This window comes from Acanthochromis polyacanthus, chromosome 20, assembly GCF_021347895.1.
Source record: "Acanthochromis polyacanthus isolate Apoly-LR-REF ecotype Palm Island chromosome 20, KAUST_Apoly_ChrSc, whole genome shotgun sequence".
NCBI lineage: Eukaryota > Metazoa > Chordata > Actinopteri > Pomacentridae > Acanthochromis > Acanthochromis polyacanthus.
This window is the reverse complement of record NC_067132.1, coordinates 27998313-28017168: the sequence shown is the minus strand read 5'-3', so window position 1 is coordinate 28017168 and position 18856 is coordinate 27998313. Positions and strand designations below refer to the sequence as shown.

Below are 18856 nucleotides of genomic sequence, written 5' to 3'. Positions count from 1 at the left end.
CCCCACACATCCACCAACCACTGGAACACATCTCCAAAGTTCTGCTGAAGCTCAGCTTCCCCTCAGAAGAAGTGCTGCCAGATGAAGGAGACTTTTGAGAGTATGGTGTGTTACTCTAAAAACATTACGACTGGCTGTCTAGGGTCGTACTCTAAATTGTCTGTAGGTGTGAATGTGAGTGTGATTGTGTGTCTGTATATGTAGCCCTGTGACAGACTGGTGACCTGTCCAGGGTGTCCCCTGCCTTCACCCGAGTCAGCTGGGATAGACTCCAGCACCCCCCGCGACCCTAATGAGGATAAAGCGGTGTATAGAGGATGGATGGATGGATGTCTATGGTCACTGAGGAGCGACACAAAAACAGGACAAACACTGGTTTCCAGAGGGTTAGGGGGCTATTTATTTGAAAGAATAAATTTACATCAACACAACATGTGAACAGAACAATCACAAAGTCTGTCTTAAGTTCAGCTGAAAATATTAATTGTTGTCTTATTTATTGACCAAACTTTTCAGGAAGTAGATGAAAAATAATTAAAGCTCTCATGTAGAAGTCCAGCTTATTTTGGATCCTTGTAGAGAGTTTAGTCTTAGAGTTTGAAAAGCAGTTGAGTTTTTAGAGTCACATGGATTGTTTTGACATTTAATAGAGAGTTTAGTGTCTGACTGTAATTCTGTTCAGTGAATGGATATTTTAAGATATGAAGATATGTTTTGTTTTTGCTTCAGCACTTTTTATTGTTTAGTTGGCTCATGTGGTTAACTTGAAGCTGCTGAGAGCATTAAAATCCTCCAAGACAAATGTTACAAAGTGGTTGCTGGAGTTATTTCAATTATGCAGATATTTATGGAAAATACTGAAATGTCTTGTGCTCATCCAGCCACAGAACTTTCATCCACATTTTACATGAAGAACCATTTTCAATACTGCCTGTCCTTGCTCTGTTTTTCTCTGCTTTTTTTTTAAGCTCAAGTTTTTTGTTTTTATTATCCCTTAATGTTATCTCCATAATAAGATTTTAAACGGGCAAAATGCTCTTAGAATACACCACAATGCAGGAAATAGGATGAATAATTTTAAAAATTTTGCTGGGGAAGACCCCCAGACCCCCCGCCAACACCACACACAGACCACATCTCACTCTCAGGTCTGGTCACAAGTTGGCAGCCCTGAATTATTGTGTTGTGAGCAAAAGTCATGGCCACTGTGGCCTAAAACATTTACACAGTAAAGTGTCTCTGAATAAATCTAAATCTGTCCAAAAAGTGGAAAAGCAATTTCTCAGTTTTTGGTGGCTGTTTGTGAAATTAAACGTTCATTCACATCCTGTGCAGCTCCTGGGGGATAAGCCCCCCTGTCCTTAAAACCTAGTGACGCCCCTGTTATCAAGTCATTTCTGCATGTTACCTTAACTACAAGACAAATGCATCTCCTGTTCAAAAGTTCAGGGTCACTTAGGAATGTCCTTATTGTTGAAAGAAAAGCAGTTTTTTTTTTCAATAAAGATAACATTAAATTCATCAGAAATACAGTCTAGACATAGTTAATGTGATAAATGACTATTCTCGCTGGAAACGGCTGATTTTTAATGGAATATCTCCATAGGGGTACAGAGGAACATTTCCAGCAACCATCACTCCTGTGTTCTAATGCTACATTGTGTTAGCTAATGGTGTTGAAAGACTAATTGATTTTTAAAAAACCCTTGTGAAATTATGTTAGCACATGAATGAAAATGTGACTTTCCATGTAAAACATGAAAATTGTCTGGGTAACCCAAACTTTTGACTGGTAGTGTAATAATATACTGTATATATACGAGACTGTTAATCCATGTTGCCAAGGAGTCTCGTTCTATCATGAAACAAGCATAAATGTACTAATAAAAAGTGAGAATAACTGCTATTTAGACTAGCATTTTCTATTGCAGTTATTATTATTATTATTTATTTATTAATTTTTTGCTGAGAACTGCGTCCTCCAATTATAGACGTGAATAAGCAAACGTCAATAAACTCGAACATGCGCACAAGCAAAGTGCGTCACAGGTGCTCAGGAGCAGATGACCTGCCACCAGCTCCCGACAGGTGGATGACACGTTGACTTAATTAACACGACGTGGACACAAATAGTGACCATTAAAGGCCGGTGTGAAGGTTTTGAAGGCTGGCTGAGTTTCTCTGACCAGTGGAACGAGACGTTTTTGCGCGAAAGGCCACGTACATGACACCTTAACTTCCATCGAAGTAGACAACGAGCTCGTTAACTATGTCGAGGAGTCCGCTGTAACGAGATGAAGATAATTTTAGATAAATAACGGTAATGTTAGCCGCCATGTTATTGGAATGGCTGTGCGTAAAACACGTGGCAGCGCGTTTCAAAGTCCTGGACGCGCAAATCCCTGATTGGAAAGTGGAACGCTGGAGATTTTGGGACAGCTTTGGAGTTCAAACCACATTCCTGAGGTGTTTCTGTGACGACCAAAGGTAGGACCTGGCTCTGTTTTATTCTTGTTGTTGGCTGTTTTGCCTCGCTGTCCTGTGTTACTGATGGCTGGAAGGCCGCCGTGCCATTCATTATTCCGACGCTGGCTGCTGCTCGATGGTCATTCCTGTGTGCCCCTGTGAGTGCATTGGCTGGACGATAATTCATAATAATTGACTGACTTTCAGTGAGTGTCGATAATATGAGCAAAAATCAAGTCATTATTTCACCATGTCAAAATGAGTGGTTCCAGCAAACGTTGTAATTAACTTAGAAACACAGAGAATGATGTTTTTTTTTTGTTTGGCCTGATCACTTCTGATAATAAGTGTGTGATTGGATTGAAATTGGGTGCAAAAATCTTATAAAATTATTTTTTATGCGTATTGTCTAGTCTTGTGCACCTGTTTGGGTTGAATTGTGTTTTATTTCTCTCTGTGCCATTGATCTCCAGTGCATCAGAAGATGTTTGTTTGTTTGTTTGTTGTGGAAAAAGTGAAATTCTGAATATTTGTGCTTGACTTTCCTATCAGCTTGAGCTATGTGTTCAGTCCCACGTCTTCCACCAGTGGCTGAGTTTTGTAGATTTATGCTTTTTCATAAACCTTCTCTCTTATAAGGCATGGACTTTTATTTATTAGCCTTCAGATATGTGTGAGAGGAAATGCTTCCATCTGTAGCTTTAATGGTTGTAATAATTTCCCATTGTGATACGTGGCATGTTTCTAATATGTAAGCGTGGCTCGGTAGCTCTTATTCAGCACAATCCCACCAACTCACCACTTCGGTTTCAACTTTATGGATTTTAAATTTTAGCTAAAGACATGATTCAGTGATTTCTCCTGGGTTGTGATTATTAACTTGTAAAACATGTGGGTGTGCTCGTGCGGGGATTCGACTCCAGCCGAGAATATTTAATGATGGGATTTTTTGGGCCAGGATGGATTTATTGACCGCACAGATTCAACATGGGTGCATAATTCCATTATTTTATTTTCTGTTGTCGTCTTTTCTGTCCTATTCTTTTCCTCTGCTGCTTCAGTTAAAGTCATTGTGCCAGTATCTTGGCCAAAGCACTTGCTGTGTTGATGTGAGTGTGCTGCAGCTTGTTGGCAATGGATGCTTACTTTTCGTATCTGCTTTTGTTGGACATCGGCTCCTGAAAATCAAGCTCTCTTTAATTAAACCACCCCATCAGAAATATTTGTATGTATCGTATGATTGTGAATGGCTGTAGTTTAGCCTTCAGAATGTTAAGCATGAGCACAAAACTGCTAAGATTTCACATTATGATGCTTAAGCCTTTTAAGCAACAGTGAGCTGAAGCGCTAGGATTGTTCAGAAGGGTTTCCATCTGTCAAAGTGAAAACAGATTTCTGAAACAGATTTAGTAGATGCACCTTTGGCCGTGATGACAGCCTGTGCGAATAGGTCTCAATCACAGTTTTACACAACTGAACACTGCAGTTTTACCTTTTTCTGCTTTACTAAACTGCTCAAGCTCTGTCAGGTTACATGGGGATCATGAAAGAACAGACCTTTTCCTTTCTTCCACAAATTCTCAATTGGATTTAGGTCTGGGCTCTGACTCAGCCACTTCAGAACATTCACCTTGTTATCTTTAAACTATTTCTGTGTAGCTTCGGCTGTATTCTTCAGAAAAGCAAATCTTCTCCAGGAGCTCTCTTGCAGACTGCATCAGGTTGTCCTGAAGGATTTCCCGATACTTGGCTGCATTTGTTCTGCCCCTTACCTGTAGACTCTGCTCCACCGTGCTTCCCGTCATGATGCTGCCACCACCGTGCTTCACGTCATGATGCTGCCACCACCGTGCTTCACGTCATGATGCTGCCACCACCGTGCTTCACGTCATGATGCTGCCTCCACCGTGCTTCACGTCATGATGCTGCCTCCACCGTGCTTCACGTCATGATGCTGCCTCCACCGTGCTTCACGTCATGATGCTGCCACCACCGTGCTTCACGTCATGATGCTGCCACCACCGTGCTTCACGTCATGATGCTGCCACCACCGTGCTTCACGTCATGATGCTGCCACCACCGTGCTTCACGTCATGATGCTGCCACCACCGTGCTTCACGTCATGATGCTGCCACCACCGTGCTTCACGTCATGATGCTGCCACCACCGTGCTTCACGTCATGATGCTGCCACCACCGTGCTTCACGTCATGATGCTGCCACCACCGTGCTTCATCATGATGCTGCCACCACCGTGCTTCATCATGATGCTGCCTCCACCGTGCTTCACGGTGGGGGTAATGTGTTTGTGATGATGTGCAGTGTTTTATTGCAGAGATTTAATGAGTGTTTTTTTTTTTTTGTGAATATTGCTTCCTGGCTTCCTTTTTTCTACTCTCCCTTCCAACAGTCAACAGTTGTTGTATGTAGCATCTCTCAGCGACTGAAGCTTGTAAATCCTTCAGAGGAGTCATAGGTGTCTTGGTGGCCTCGTTGACTTGTCTCTTTCTTGCTCAGTTTTTGAGGACGACTTGCTCTAGACAGATTTACACATGTACCCTGTTCCTTCTTAATGATGAATTTAACCGGACTCCAAGAAATATTCAACGACACAGAAATGCGTACACCTCCTGACTTGTGCTTTACAAAAACCTATTCACTGAGTTTCTTGCAGTGTTATATTGTATTCATGATATAGTTGCAGTCAGGAGTACTGATTCACCTAGCAGATACAGGTGCCTTTATACTACAATCATCTGAGAGACGTTCATTGCGTTCAGATGATCTCTTTTCCACCAACAATGTGGCTTCTAGTACCAACTGGCTGCACCTGCATTGAATTAGACGAGCCACTTCATAGCAGGTAAATACTTATGCCATCACTCGTGCTGCATTTTAGATTTTTGATGAACTGACATTACTTTGTAGAAATCTGTTTTTACTTTGACATGAAAGGGATTTTTAAAAATATGTAAATTCTTGTCAAAAAAGCCAAATTGACCACGATTCCATGTCGAAAACGGTAAAAGGGAGAAACTTCAAAAGCAGGGTGGATATTTTTGTTGGCATTATAATAATACAGACAATACTGTTGGTGGGTTATTGCACTTTGTTGAGCCCAAAAGAAAGCAAACTATTTCTTGTGGGTCTTTTTGAATGTCAGCTGTGTGGTTTAAGAGTGTTGTTGCCCTCAGGTGCTCCCCAGAAACCTGAGCTTTCCAGGTTTGCTAGTCTTTAATAAAACACTGTGTGTTCCGGTACGCTGTGTTTCAGTCAAGACGGCAACAAGGGAGCCGACAAGAACAGTGGCTGTTTGGTGTTGTTCCTTTATCATCCATCTTGTTTCCTGTTTTGTAATCGCATCATGTTTTGTAATCCACCCGCGTAATCTGCAGCCACAATTGTACTAGATTATCTCATGAGTTTCGAGTTCCTATTAGACAGATGACATGACAGCGAACAGCATTTTCCTTTTAGGCAAAAATGCTTCTTCTTCTTTTTTTTTTTTTTTCCCTCTTGTTACCAGAAAGATCACAGCAGCAGATGGACAGTTGCAGCAATGTAGTCATAATAGGATCCACATTATTTTGCTGTTTAAACCTAACCAAGCATTGCTGATGGGAAAAACATACAGCACTCAGCGGCATAAACACCTTTGTCCGGTCTTATGTAACCCAGCGCAAATTGGCTGCAACAAACGCCGCCAGGACAATATAATGATCGGCTTTTTAGAAGAGAATTTCGATGACGTAGTGTGTAATTGTGATTGCAAAATATTACAGGATGTCCTTTTTTCCAATGGCGCCGCTCAGTCCTGGCGAACGGAATAACAAGCACTTTTTCATTGAAGTGTGCACTCTGTGAAGCTGAATCAACATCTTTTCATGAGCTCTCGAAGACGGAGCATTGTCAGCGACACGGCGGTGTTTGTTGCAGAGCAGTTCTTTTGGATTGCATAAGGCCGTCTAGGTGTTGATGATAGCTTCTCTCATGTGCACTACACTCTAAATAAAAGGTATTTAAAGGCAAATAGAGATGAAATGATTGAGATTGTTGTGTACTTGCCCTTTATAATGGACTGTACACAGAATACTTGTGCATTCTCAGGCTTTGTTGGCATATTTCTGTATACTGCTGAATAAAATATCACTCTATATTATGATACATGGGGATTTTCCATGTGATTGGACTCGGACTGATATAAAAATCCATATTTGCATAAAAAAACACACATTTTTCACAGTTTATTCAATAAAAGCACCCAGGAGATGTACCTGCACAGCGATTCCAAACCACACATTTAGAGATGAAAAAGAACAGGCTCTTTGCCTCATTAATTATAAGTGAAAGTTGACTGATATTAATTAAAAATTCCATTACGCCAACAATGATAATCAATTATATATAAAAAAAGGGCGATTCATTAATAAGCAGGCAGACACGGGCTTTGTTGAAACTACAAAACACCCGTTGCACTCAGGCAGAATCACAGTCAGAACAGTCTTTCAAATACACCAGGAGAAAATAAGTTATAGCCTTTCTTTTTTGTAATAGCGATTCCAATTAATAACCAACAAAACAGCCGGCGTGTGCGGACTGGAAATGATGGAGTCACTGATAAGTAAATCAGCATGGAACAGAATGAAAATGTGCACCAATATGACGGCAAGAACGTCCTTCCTTTCCATTTTCCTTGATACGTGCAATTAGTAAGATCCTGCTCAAGGTATCGGCTTGTGTGTGAAGCTAAAATGAGATTCCTGTTGTGAAGTCACACCTTCTGTTTGAGTGCGTCTGTTCGCTTCATTTTTTTTTTTTTCTCTCTCTCAGATGCCAGTTTTACAAGAATGTCTGTCAAACATTTCACTTGGATGGCTGATGATGTCATCAAGCAGATTTTTTTCAGTTCAGATTCCTGATTGAACTCATTTTTCGACACGTCCTACTGTCGGGATCGAAGCGGAGGTTCTTATAATCTCTCCGATGCTCCCTCGAACCATTAGCCCAGTGCATCAGGAGTGTTGTCAAAACAAGTACCGGCAAGCCCATTATTCATCCACTATTAATCATCAGTGCAAAATACTCATCCTCACTAAACGTATTCACCGACTGAGCTCATCTTACTGCATAGTGCTTGTTCTGTAAAGAGGAGTTCTTGTCTCTGAGAGAGGTTGGCGCTCCCGCTTACTTTTGGGATTTGCGGCACGCGGTCCCCTCATTGGCCATGCAGCAAACCCGCATATTGATTAATCTGAGTGATTTCGAGAGGAGAACGTAAGCAGCCTGTGTAGAAAATGCTGTAATTGGATTTCTGCTACCAGGATTATGTGGGGCTCCTCTCAGGAATGTGTATCAAAGCAGCAACTCTTTTGCTGATAGCCAGCCAACATTGTTCCCCGAATGGTGCAGCAGTCCCACTCCAGCGAGTTCAGCTTTCAGTAATGCTGAAAAGAGTTTGTTGTTTTTCTTGTCCTGAAATATGCACACACCCCTGTGTGGATTATTCAAAATCAAGTGTTTGTTTTTGATATTTCCCAGTATTCGATGCAGTTCTATTTCTGTTTGTACTACAATGAACAGTAGTGATACTGATCTGTTTTTAACTCCCTGAACCCCAAGTACTGTCCAGACATTTTTAGCTCCTCTTACAATTTTACTCGCTGTTGTGTCTTTTTTTCTTCTAATGTTTAAAGTCTTACACCTTTGTGGAAATGACAGAACCATGACTAGAAGGAAATTTTAATGCCATAAATCCTGGAAAAAAAAAAAAAAAAGAAAACTAAGCTGGAATTTCTTTAATTTTTTTCTTCCAAGTGTAACCAATACTGGAGGAAAAAATGTCTTGACAACTCCACATACCATAAATAATTTACTACTTTAATTCATTTTTAAATTGTTTGCGTACTTATTTACCATCTGGTTTGTGTGTGCACAGCCTGCAGTTCGGTCGAGTGTAGCTGAAACATCTTGGATTTTTTTGTCACATCACTGTTGGTCCCAGTAGAACCACTAATGGCTTCCCAGTTGTGGTAATATGTGCAGAATTTTGTTTTTTTACAGAATCTAGTTACCGCAAACGGTAATATTTTGGCGAATTTTTTAATGAAACTGATAAAATACCAGAATTTTTAGCTTGGGTTTGATTTAAGATTCCAACAGACTGGTGCACCACTGATGATTCTTTCTGCTTTTACAGTTTGGTTGTATTTAATAGTGCAATTTTGGCATTTTTTAAAAAACATATAGAATACTTTTCAAACCTGCTGGTGGACATTGGGATTCAGAGGGTTAATAGTGAGTTATGTTTGCAACAAGACTAGAGTATATTCCATATGTCACCCATCAGAATTCGTACTATATACGTTTAATGAGAGTAATCCACATGCATTTTTCTGCATACCACGCCAACTGCTGTCTTCAATTTATTTTTCTGCCGCTATTATTAGTCCCAGAAGCCACCGCTGAGATCAGCAAGCATTCGACTGCTGTCCTCGCAGCTCAGTAGTGTGATGACACCGGGGCAGCATGCTTGGCATGTTTGGTAGAGCTCCAGTTCGAGTATTGTCAGACAAGTGCCATGACACGCCGCGTCACGACTGTCGGTTCAAGTTTCTGCGGGTAGTCGGTGTACTGGTGGAGTAACTGATGGCAAGAAACACACTATGTCAAATACTGCGAGCTTATTATAGCTGATCGATACCGGGTTGCGAGCCATTTCTTTTGCTGCTGACAGCTCCGAGCTCCCCATCTGGGTTGTGTCACGCCTCAGTCAGGTAATAAGGATGGAGGGGAGAGAATGCGCATATATACGCATAGGAGGCTGCACTGGTTGGTGCACCACATAAAACATATGTGGGTAAGATAAGATAGACTTTATTGATATCACAAAGGAGAAATTTACTGTTACAGGGCTCTTGGAAACAAAAAACAGGAGTGCAAAAGTCACGAAAGTGCAAGAACAAGATAATAAATATTGCACATAATAACAACTACACAGTAGTTATATAACAGATGGAAGGTGTTGTAGTCGCTTGGGATGATGCTTAAATACACCAGAAGTTTGTAACTCTGGTTGTTGGTGTTGCTTGTATCAAAGATCAATGCATTGCTAAAAAAATATCCAAAAATATGATATGATGCTACATTTTGCATAGCAAATAAGATGGCGAAAGGTAGATTTCCTGACAGTGCATTAATGTACATGATTATTATTGATCTGGAGACCAGGGTTAAGGCTTGATTCCCTTTCTCATATCACACTTGATTAAACAATATAGTGATATTGATACAACATACACAATGCAATTTTCTACCGAGAATCGCAACAGTATTGCCCATCAATGTCAATGTACAAATGGGAAAATGTTGACCATAGTAGTAAGTGATACTGATTGGGGCATTAGCGCACCATTTGGGAATATGATCCAGGCAATTCAGGAGAAAAGTCCATTACCCATGAGGACAAAATATATGAAATATATTGCTTTGGCAGGACAGATGAATGGCATCATTAGCTTTTATTTGGGCTCGTTCTTTCTCCGAATTTCCCCGCGACATTCATCACCGGCGTACGTTACAATTGTAAATGCGCTCAACCTCTTAATATGTTCTAACGAGCAGCTGAATCACGGACACACTTCATGCATAATCTTCGCGGGAGCAATCCTTTCAAATTACTTTGCATAAGACGGCGAATTACACGGGCAACACATTTCTGGGTGAATTTAGGGATTGATGTATTTGCATTTTCTGGGAAGGTATTTTTACACAGTTCCTGTTGCAACATTCAAACATGTTTCCATATCTGAGTATAATCCCTATTAGCAAATGACTGTAATGTTGGTGTAACACTGGAATCTAGTGTAATTTAATTGCTTTCATTTCTATATGTGAGCTATAATCCTCAGTGGTGACAATATTGTGCTGACAGACAATGAGTCACCGCTGCATTGGGCATGCTTTAAGGATTGCATGGAGAAATCAACAAGATTATTGCTTGGCACATCGCTCGGACTCTGCAGCCTTACTTAGCCGAATGCCACTGAATGGATATATGCAGAAGTGCAAAGCAATCAAGTATGAGGTGAAGTTAATTAGCTGCCGGCTTTCCTGGAAGTAGGTCTGGCTGAAGTATTTTACAGCAGCGACTGACATCATCAGCATGTAAACAGGCTTGCTGCTTTTATGCGGGGTTCTTTAGGATTTTGGCTTTATAGTGAAACTCCAGAGCGTTTAAACTGAATTTAACAGCGCGGAACACGCCCTTCGCCGGTAAGGCCTGTAAATTTCACGTGGTCAGCTGATGGAATCACTCTTTGTTGGGGACCCGGTGTATAAGTCTTGTTGAAAAGGTTTTTATGTCCTTCTTATGGGTCCTCATTGAAAGATTAAATTGCAGGCTCCACATTGGTAATAAATCTCAGCCAGGTGTGGGGTGGGGACTGGGAGGGAGAGCCATCAATAAAAAGAAGGATGGTCACTCCTTGGCAGGCAGGAAGCGAGGGAATAAACAAGTTGGAGGAGGAACAGGACTGCCCTTTCTAGCAAAAGTGGGTTATTGACTTACATGTAAATAAGTGACCTTTTGTCTGCTGGTGGGAGAAACATGCCACTGGATGCCATTGCACGCTTATATTGCAATAAAGGGCACCAAGGCACCCCCCCCCCCCCCCCCCCCTTTCTTTTTATAGTTCCTGAGTGTGACTATCTAAATTGATTGGGCTTCTCCTTAACCTTCAGAGCATGTGCTGTTATACGGTAAAATATTTGCTTTCAGAACTTAACGGCTGCAGCGTCAGGGAGATTTTTTTTATTGGAAGCGATGCCCTATCTGCATCTTCTTGCCAAGCGTATAATTTGTTTAGTAGCTTTCTGAGAGCGTCTGTGACTTATATAAAAAGGGAATGCAGTTGTCTGGTGTTGCTTTCTGTGGGAGGTAACGCAGTGGAGCCCCTTTGATGTGCAAAAGTATTTTATTAGATTCATGAAATCCGAGAGACGGGGTTATCTTTATGTGGGTCCAGTTCCCCATCAATGAGGTTGCACAAGGGTGGGATATACAAACAGCTTCTTTGCTTTTATAGAAACCTCTGTGTATCTCTGTGTCTGATCCACTGAACATCTTACTTATAAATTGAACTCTTTGTATCCCTGGATACAGTCGGCGATGCACTGTACGCTACAGACTGGTTGCAAATTAAAGAACAAACCCAACATAAAGCGCCTCAATAAGGTGTGCACCAAGATATTGATCCTCTAGGGCAAAATCATCCACTCATCCCCTCCTCCCTGTCTTGGTACTGGTATATAGTGAGATCCTCAGCAAAAAGAACGGCTTCAGTCATTACTAGAGTCTCATCACAATTAATTACGTCACTGCTTCTTGCTATGTATACGTTCCCACACGGCTTCTTGGTATGTATACAATCCACCACTAGTTTTTGGTTTGTATACATTAATAGAGTTGGGATTAATAAAGTTGATCTGATCTTTTCTTATCTTGCATTCCACCACTAGTTCTCGGTATGCATACGTTCCACCACTGCTTCTTGGCATGCATACAATCCACCACTAGTTTTTGGTATGTATACATTAATGAAGTTGGGATTAATAAAGTTGATCTTATCTTGCTACTACCACTAGTTCTTGGTATGTAGACATTCCACCCCAGTTGCGATGCTGGCAATGGTAGTGAACCGACCAGCATTTTTTGTAAATTCATATGAAACTTTTTCAAGATTACTCAATGAAAATAACTTTTCTCTTAGTTTTTGTTGTGGTACATCACTCTGTCTCCCTCAAACAGATTACTACTAGCTATTATTTTGAATTTTTTATATTTTCGCACCATACTTTCATGCCTGTTTAGACATGCTTCAGGATATATTCCGTTTAAAATACATCTTAACGCAATTAAATAACCAACAAAGACTTGTGGAATTGACACCAAACCTAAAGTGGCTCTCTCGTCCGTCTGCCATTCCCCTTTGGAGCAATGCATGATGGTACGTTTTGCTTGGTTTGTGACTATTGTCTGTACTCTACTTTTCATGGTGCATTGTGGGATACTTTGGGTGCACTGTTTAATGTGTAGTGACTGATTTTGTACATAACCTACATTTCTGGAGCTCTACTGAAGAGATGAAACCTCATTCAAGCAAAGTTTTACCCTAATTTTGTGTTTTAGCATTGGTGGTAGAGAGAGCTGTCCCTGAAGTTCAAATATAGGATGAACTGAAGTGCATGTTAATAAAATTTTTAGACGAGTGGACCCAAAGCATGCCAGCACAATGCCTCCAAAATCTTAGCAGAACATCCTCTCTGCAGTGGTCAAGGATTCTTTTATTCCCCTTTAATTTGTCACCCATGTTGTCCATACCACATTGTAGCATCCTTGCAGACAATCAGCTCAGTTGGAGAGTCTAAGAGAGCAGCGATTCCGACTACACCTCCACCGCTGCTACATGATGATTATATTTGTCCTTCATTGGAAAGACAAGTGGAAATCCTTTAAGTGGATTCCGAATTGCTGCATCATTATAATTCCTGAGGAAAAAAAAAACGTCAAGCAGCAATTTATGACCATTATGTTCAAATGGAGAGTGTCATGATGTTAAAAAAAATTCTGGGAAATAGCTGCTGAACTCAGTGGAGAGTTTAATAGTGAGTGAGAGGAAGCGGCTTGGCTTGATATGCAGCCACGCCATTAACGGCAGATTTTTTTTATTATTTAATTTTTTTTTTTTTTTGCAGATAATCACTGCTGGGCACAGGAAAGACCTCAGTGTTATCTAATTGTGAGTGCACAGGAATGTTACATTAACCCCCATAAGTCCTCTGGGCTGTGTTTGCAAAACTGAAATAATGTTGTCAGCAGGAGATTGTCAGAGTTTCTTGACATAAATTCGAGAGAAAGTTGTTGGGATTTTGTCGATACCAGTATTGATAGCGGTGCAGCTTATTAGTGTCAGCACTTACTGGCACGATAAAAGGAATATTCCTTTATTCCAATGGGATTCAAACTCAAAACCGAGCAATCCAGTGCTCTGTGCCCCTTTTTTTTTTTTTAGTGATTTATTTTAATAAAAATGACTGCCATTCACAGATAGATGAAATTAAAGGTTTTCTGCTTGTTTTTGATTTATTTACAAAGGACTGGCTGTCTGTTTTACGTGTGATCGCTGCAGACAAACAACCTCCAGCTTGTGTATAAATAGAACTGAGTCGATACATGTGCACAGGTAGATTTTTCACAACAGCAGATGTAAGAAAGCGTTTGAAACGTGCGTTTGAAAGCCGAGAGTTTCTGACTGTTGACAGCAGGGAGATGATGGGCGCTTCAGTGCAGTTAACGGTGTTTAAATTTAAGCTGGTGCCGTAACTTTCTAGGGTTAATGTTCATGGTTTTGCATAAAATGGCACTAAAAATTTGAAGGTGGCTGTGGGTTTGTTTCCCTTGATAGCGGCTCTATTTGAGTGGTGGTCTTAAACTGGGAGTCAAAAGTGGATGCACAGCTGAAAAACAAGCTGCTTTGTTCACAGAACGGGGTGAACGTGTGACAGATATATATTTACATGCGATATGTCACCTTCTGTTAGCTGTGGGTGCTTCTTTCGCCTTTGCTCTAGCTGTTTATCTTGAGAATATAAACAGAACAAAGTCGCGCAACACTGACTGCATTGCCATTAGTAAATGATTAGACACTGGTTGAAAAACTTAATTTAGCAGCAAACCGAACACGAAACAAACAAATGAATCAAAGGCAGATAACAGGCAGCGAATGCTCCCACAAAGATAAGGCTCTGTACAAATATCCGTAAATTGTATTGTGAAGTGACGGGGTATTTATTTATATCTTATTTCGACTGCTGGCTCAGACAGCTGTTAGTGACTTTTGGAGTTTTCACAACATTGGTTTTCACTCAGAGGAGAAGCCTCACAGAAGACATGAAAAGTTAATACGGTTTAAAACCTTCCTTTAAAATATTCTTTGCTAGACTGCTCCTCCTTTATTTACACCGCAGCTCAACCTCCATTGTACTATTTCGACGGCAAATTGGATTCACTCCACAAAAGGAGTCTGAGTGGCCTGGAGACTCTTGAGACATTGTGACTGCATGTGAAAAATGAAATAACCGCTTCTCCAAACAGTTCGGTTGCCCTTGAGTGAGTGCCCATGGCGTTTGCTGCCACATTAGGGCTAGAAGTAGTGCTAAAGACCACCCTGAATCTTGTCATGGCCTTATTTGCAATAAGATGGTTAGGTGTGGCTGTGGCATCTAACATTTCCTCAGCGTTAAAGGACATTGAAGCTGTTACGGCAAGAATGTATAAATCCTGCTTCCATGTAGCAAAATGTGTGGACAAGTGCAGGTATTCTTTCACAGACGGCTTCACAAATTAGCTCGCTTGCATTAAACGGTGTGAGAGGCTCAGTATGAATTATTTTCCTTTTGTTTATCTTGCAGTCACAACATAGCGCCAGAACAGAATGGAAATGCAGACATGGCATATCTTTGTACTCGTGTAGCAGAAGAAAAAGAAATGTTGCTTTGCTTGCACTCATTAATCCAAAATAGATCAGACAGCATGTGGAGATGAATAATGTTTTTTTAATATCGCTTCCCCTTTACAATTTCCCCCCTCGCACAAGCTTAATATTTACCTATGCTTCGGAAAGGTTGCAACGCGAGGAGAAGGGCTGAGCGTACGTATGGAGGAGGGAAGCGCTCTGAGATGTATGTATCCACCATATGTAGATCCAGTAATAATTTAATGCAGAAATTACCACAGACATGCACCAGTTTGTAAACAGATGGTTTCATCCGTCTCATTTGGCACAGAAATCTCAAGCTAGGATCTGATGTTTACAATATATTTCATTTCAACTCTTTATCTAGAGCAGGGTTGTCAAACATGCGGCCCAAGGGCCAAAACCGGCCCTCCACAGGGTCCAGTCCGACCCGCAGGACCACTTTGTAAAGTGTAAAAATTACAGAAAATTTGTGAAATAATAAATTTAAAACAATTACAATACAAGATCATTCATTGTTCTTTTGTGTCTTGTTTTTATCATGTTTTGCATTGTTTGTGTTGTTTTTCATCTGACTTTTGTCTCGTGTTTTTGTCCTCTTGTTTCTCGTTTTTGTTGTTTTGTGTTTCCTTTTTGTCTCGCTTGTTTTTTGTCTTCATATGTCATTTTGTGTCTTTTTTGTTTTGTCAGTCTCATTTTTTTGTCGTTTTGTTTTTCGCTTTTGTCAGTTTGTCTCGTTTTTGTCATTTTGTATCTCATTTTTGTAATATTTTGTTTTGTTTTTTTCTGTCTTTTTTTTGTCGTTTTGATCATAAAGTAAAATACTATCTAGAAATCCGGGACTAAATGCTGTGTTTCTTTGTATACGATCTGTGATCTGTAAATGGTAATGTGTAAATGATAAACTGAGGCATAATGTTATTAAAATTTAATTTATTTTGATTAAGAAATTTCAGGTTGTTAATGTTTTGTAAGAAGATAGTTTGCTTTTTTGCGCTTAAAGGAAAGAAAACTGGAGTTGTGGTTTTTTTATTATGATTTTACTGGTCACTTGAGATCACAATGGGCTGAATGTGAACCTGAGTTTGACACTCCTGATCTAGAGCTTAGTGTTCTGTTAATTTTTAGCATGGTGCTTCATATTTACACTACAAGACACCAGTTCAGCCACATGCAAACCACTGAAATTTCTCTGAAGTAAGTTGAAGCTAAAGCAATAAGTCGTCCAGGCTGTTCTGCTGCTCATGCTTCACTGCAGAAGCTTCTTTGTATATGTCCACTATCAAGCACAGTGCATAAATTCCAAACTGTTGTACGATGTATTAGGTTTGGTATTATTTTTTTTCTAAGTTCTGTCCATCATTGGCAAAATATTTAAAGGCTCCAAATGATTTGTTTCTTTATGCCAGGCTTTAAAGCTGCGTTCTGCACCAAAGGTTTAGTGATGAAACGTAAGTCTGAGATAGTTGTTTGTGGTGTGGTGACGGATCTTATGATCGTCCCACGTTGTTGATTTTGCTGACATTTTAATGCATTCGACGACACACAAGTCACTCACAAGGACAACTAAATGTTATCTTGTAGTTTCCAAACATCTGCCGTCCCGACAAACGAGCGGCGGTGCGTTCAGGCGAAAGTCGCTACTTGATAGGCAAACTAGTTGATCCGTAACACCTGTACCGACTGTGTTCTCCATCGTCCTCCTTCCTTCCAGCGCTTGTTTTGCATCCTGAATGCTGTCAGAGCTGACAAAAATTACATCTTATTAGTAATGTGAATTATGTTTCTAATGGCCAGCACTAATTACTAGTGATCTGGCCGTTGAAATTACAGCTGGCAGTGATGCGTTTAATGCTGCGCTCTTGGAATAGATTTTTATTATTGCTGACAGGGTCAGATTTTGGTGACAGGAGGGGGAGGTGGGGAAAGCAGCACGGAATTACTCTTTTCTGAGTAATGTGAAGCAAAATAGAAATCAGCCTAAAAGCTTGAAGCGTTTTATATTAACCCACAAACCTAACAGCTAGCATGGCCTTAAAGTACAACTGAATATACTTTTGCAATTTCTTATATTTACAGCAATTTACTGCCAAAGTGTTGACTCTGTTGCCATTTGCTTGTGCCTTTTTTAAAGTGAGAACAAGTAGTGCTTCTCAAAATAACAGCTTCAAGGGTTATGCTAAAAACGAAGGAAAGCAAAGGTGAACTGTAGTAATGGTGGAAAACGTATATTTGTAGTGTCCTCCATCCAATACAGCCCCCAAAAGAATGAGCTTGAGGAGGTTTAATGCTTTTGGGACAGCCCTAAGAATAAGTAAAAGGCATATTAATGCATTTAAATATCACAGATACTGTAAACAGTTTGATGGTGGCTGGATTTTATGAATCTAAGGTGCTGTGGAAGCTTAGATAGAAAAGTTTGTTTCATGTTTTCAGCCAGCTTTGAGAGAATTCAAGCAGCCACACAATTCATATTTCAGTCTTTGGTTTAGGGATGTCATGCATGACCTATGAGGAGACCTCATGCCAAAATTAAAAGGCAATTGGCAGTGGATTTATGGGGAGAATATTTAAAAAATACAGACAAATATTTCACTGTATGCCATTCCTCTGCTCTCTTTTCTCAGCTTTTCAGTTTTTCTTCACTGCAACTGTCCAATAATAGCAACAAATTTGACGTATCACTTATAAAAATACATATCTAAAATATCTAAAATGGTGTGGAAACTTTGAGTAAAAGTGTATTTATGTGTGGAATAAGAGAATATTTCAAATATACAGAAAAATATTTCGGCCAGAGATTGACTGAATGCCATTCCTCTGCTCTCTTTTCACAGATTTTCAGTCTGTCTTTAGTGCAACTATCTAAAAATACCAATACAAAGAGTGTATTCACACAAAAATGACAAGTATCAGTGCTGTACACATCACCTGTAAAATATGCTGTAACACAAACACGCGTCTCATTTCTATTTCAGTCACACAACTAGCATTTCAGTCTTTGCTTTATGGATGTTATGCATGACCATTGAGTAGACCTCTTGACACAATATAAACCGCATTGGGCTGTGTATTTTGAAGGAGAATGAAAAAACATTTAAAAAATACAGGAATCATTTTGGCTGGAGTTTTTCTGAATGCGTTTCTCGGCACTTCTTCTGCAACTATGTAATGGTGACCAAAAAAATGATGGTAAAATAACAATTTTCTGACAAAATAACCTGAAAAAACCCGCTGTAACATGCGCGCATCCCGAATTTGCTCATGCATATTTGGCATTTGGATGAGCGGCTGGTCAGATTGAGGAAGATAATACTCTCTACATGCATAATCATTCAGATGCTGGCACGCTTCTGCTCTCAATCTAACTTTGCACAAAAAGGCCCTCCAGCTGCGCCCCTCAACTTTTTTCCCCTCTGCTTTCTGTTGCCTCTCTTTTCGAGGCTGCCGTCAGATAATTACTTCTTCAATTGGTCCAGAAGGGCGCTTCTGCCACCGAGGAGAACGACAACAGTCTCTTGAGCCGCCGCAGCCCCGGCGCTCTGCAGGTCGCAGGATGGAAATCATGTTTACGCTCTGGAGTGAACGCATTACCACAATAAGGCATTGATGTATCATAGAGGAGCTATTCATTACATCCTTGGAAACAGAACTGTAGCCTGAAGCCTCCGTGATGGTGCTTGATAAGTCCTCGTCACCTACGCCGTGTCCTCTCACTCTGCCGGCATTACCTGCTTAAACTTTTATCTTGTTGGAATCATTAAGAAGCCAAATCCTCTCCCTAAAGATCGGCCCGACAAAAAAGGTCAGAGGATCTTTTTTTTTCGTAAGTTTTTCCTCCATATGTTGAAGAATCAG

At 40.4% G+C, this 18856-nt stretch overlaps 1 protein-coding gene across 1 annotated transcript in view; it reads right to left on the bottom strand.

The window, feature by feature from the left end:
- Positions 1–18856, bottom strand: part of LOC110952682 (cadherin-12-like) — a 120314-nt gene that overhangs the window by 55991 nt on the left and 45467 nt on the right. The window lies entirely within an intron of this gene.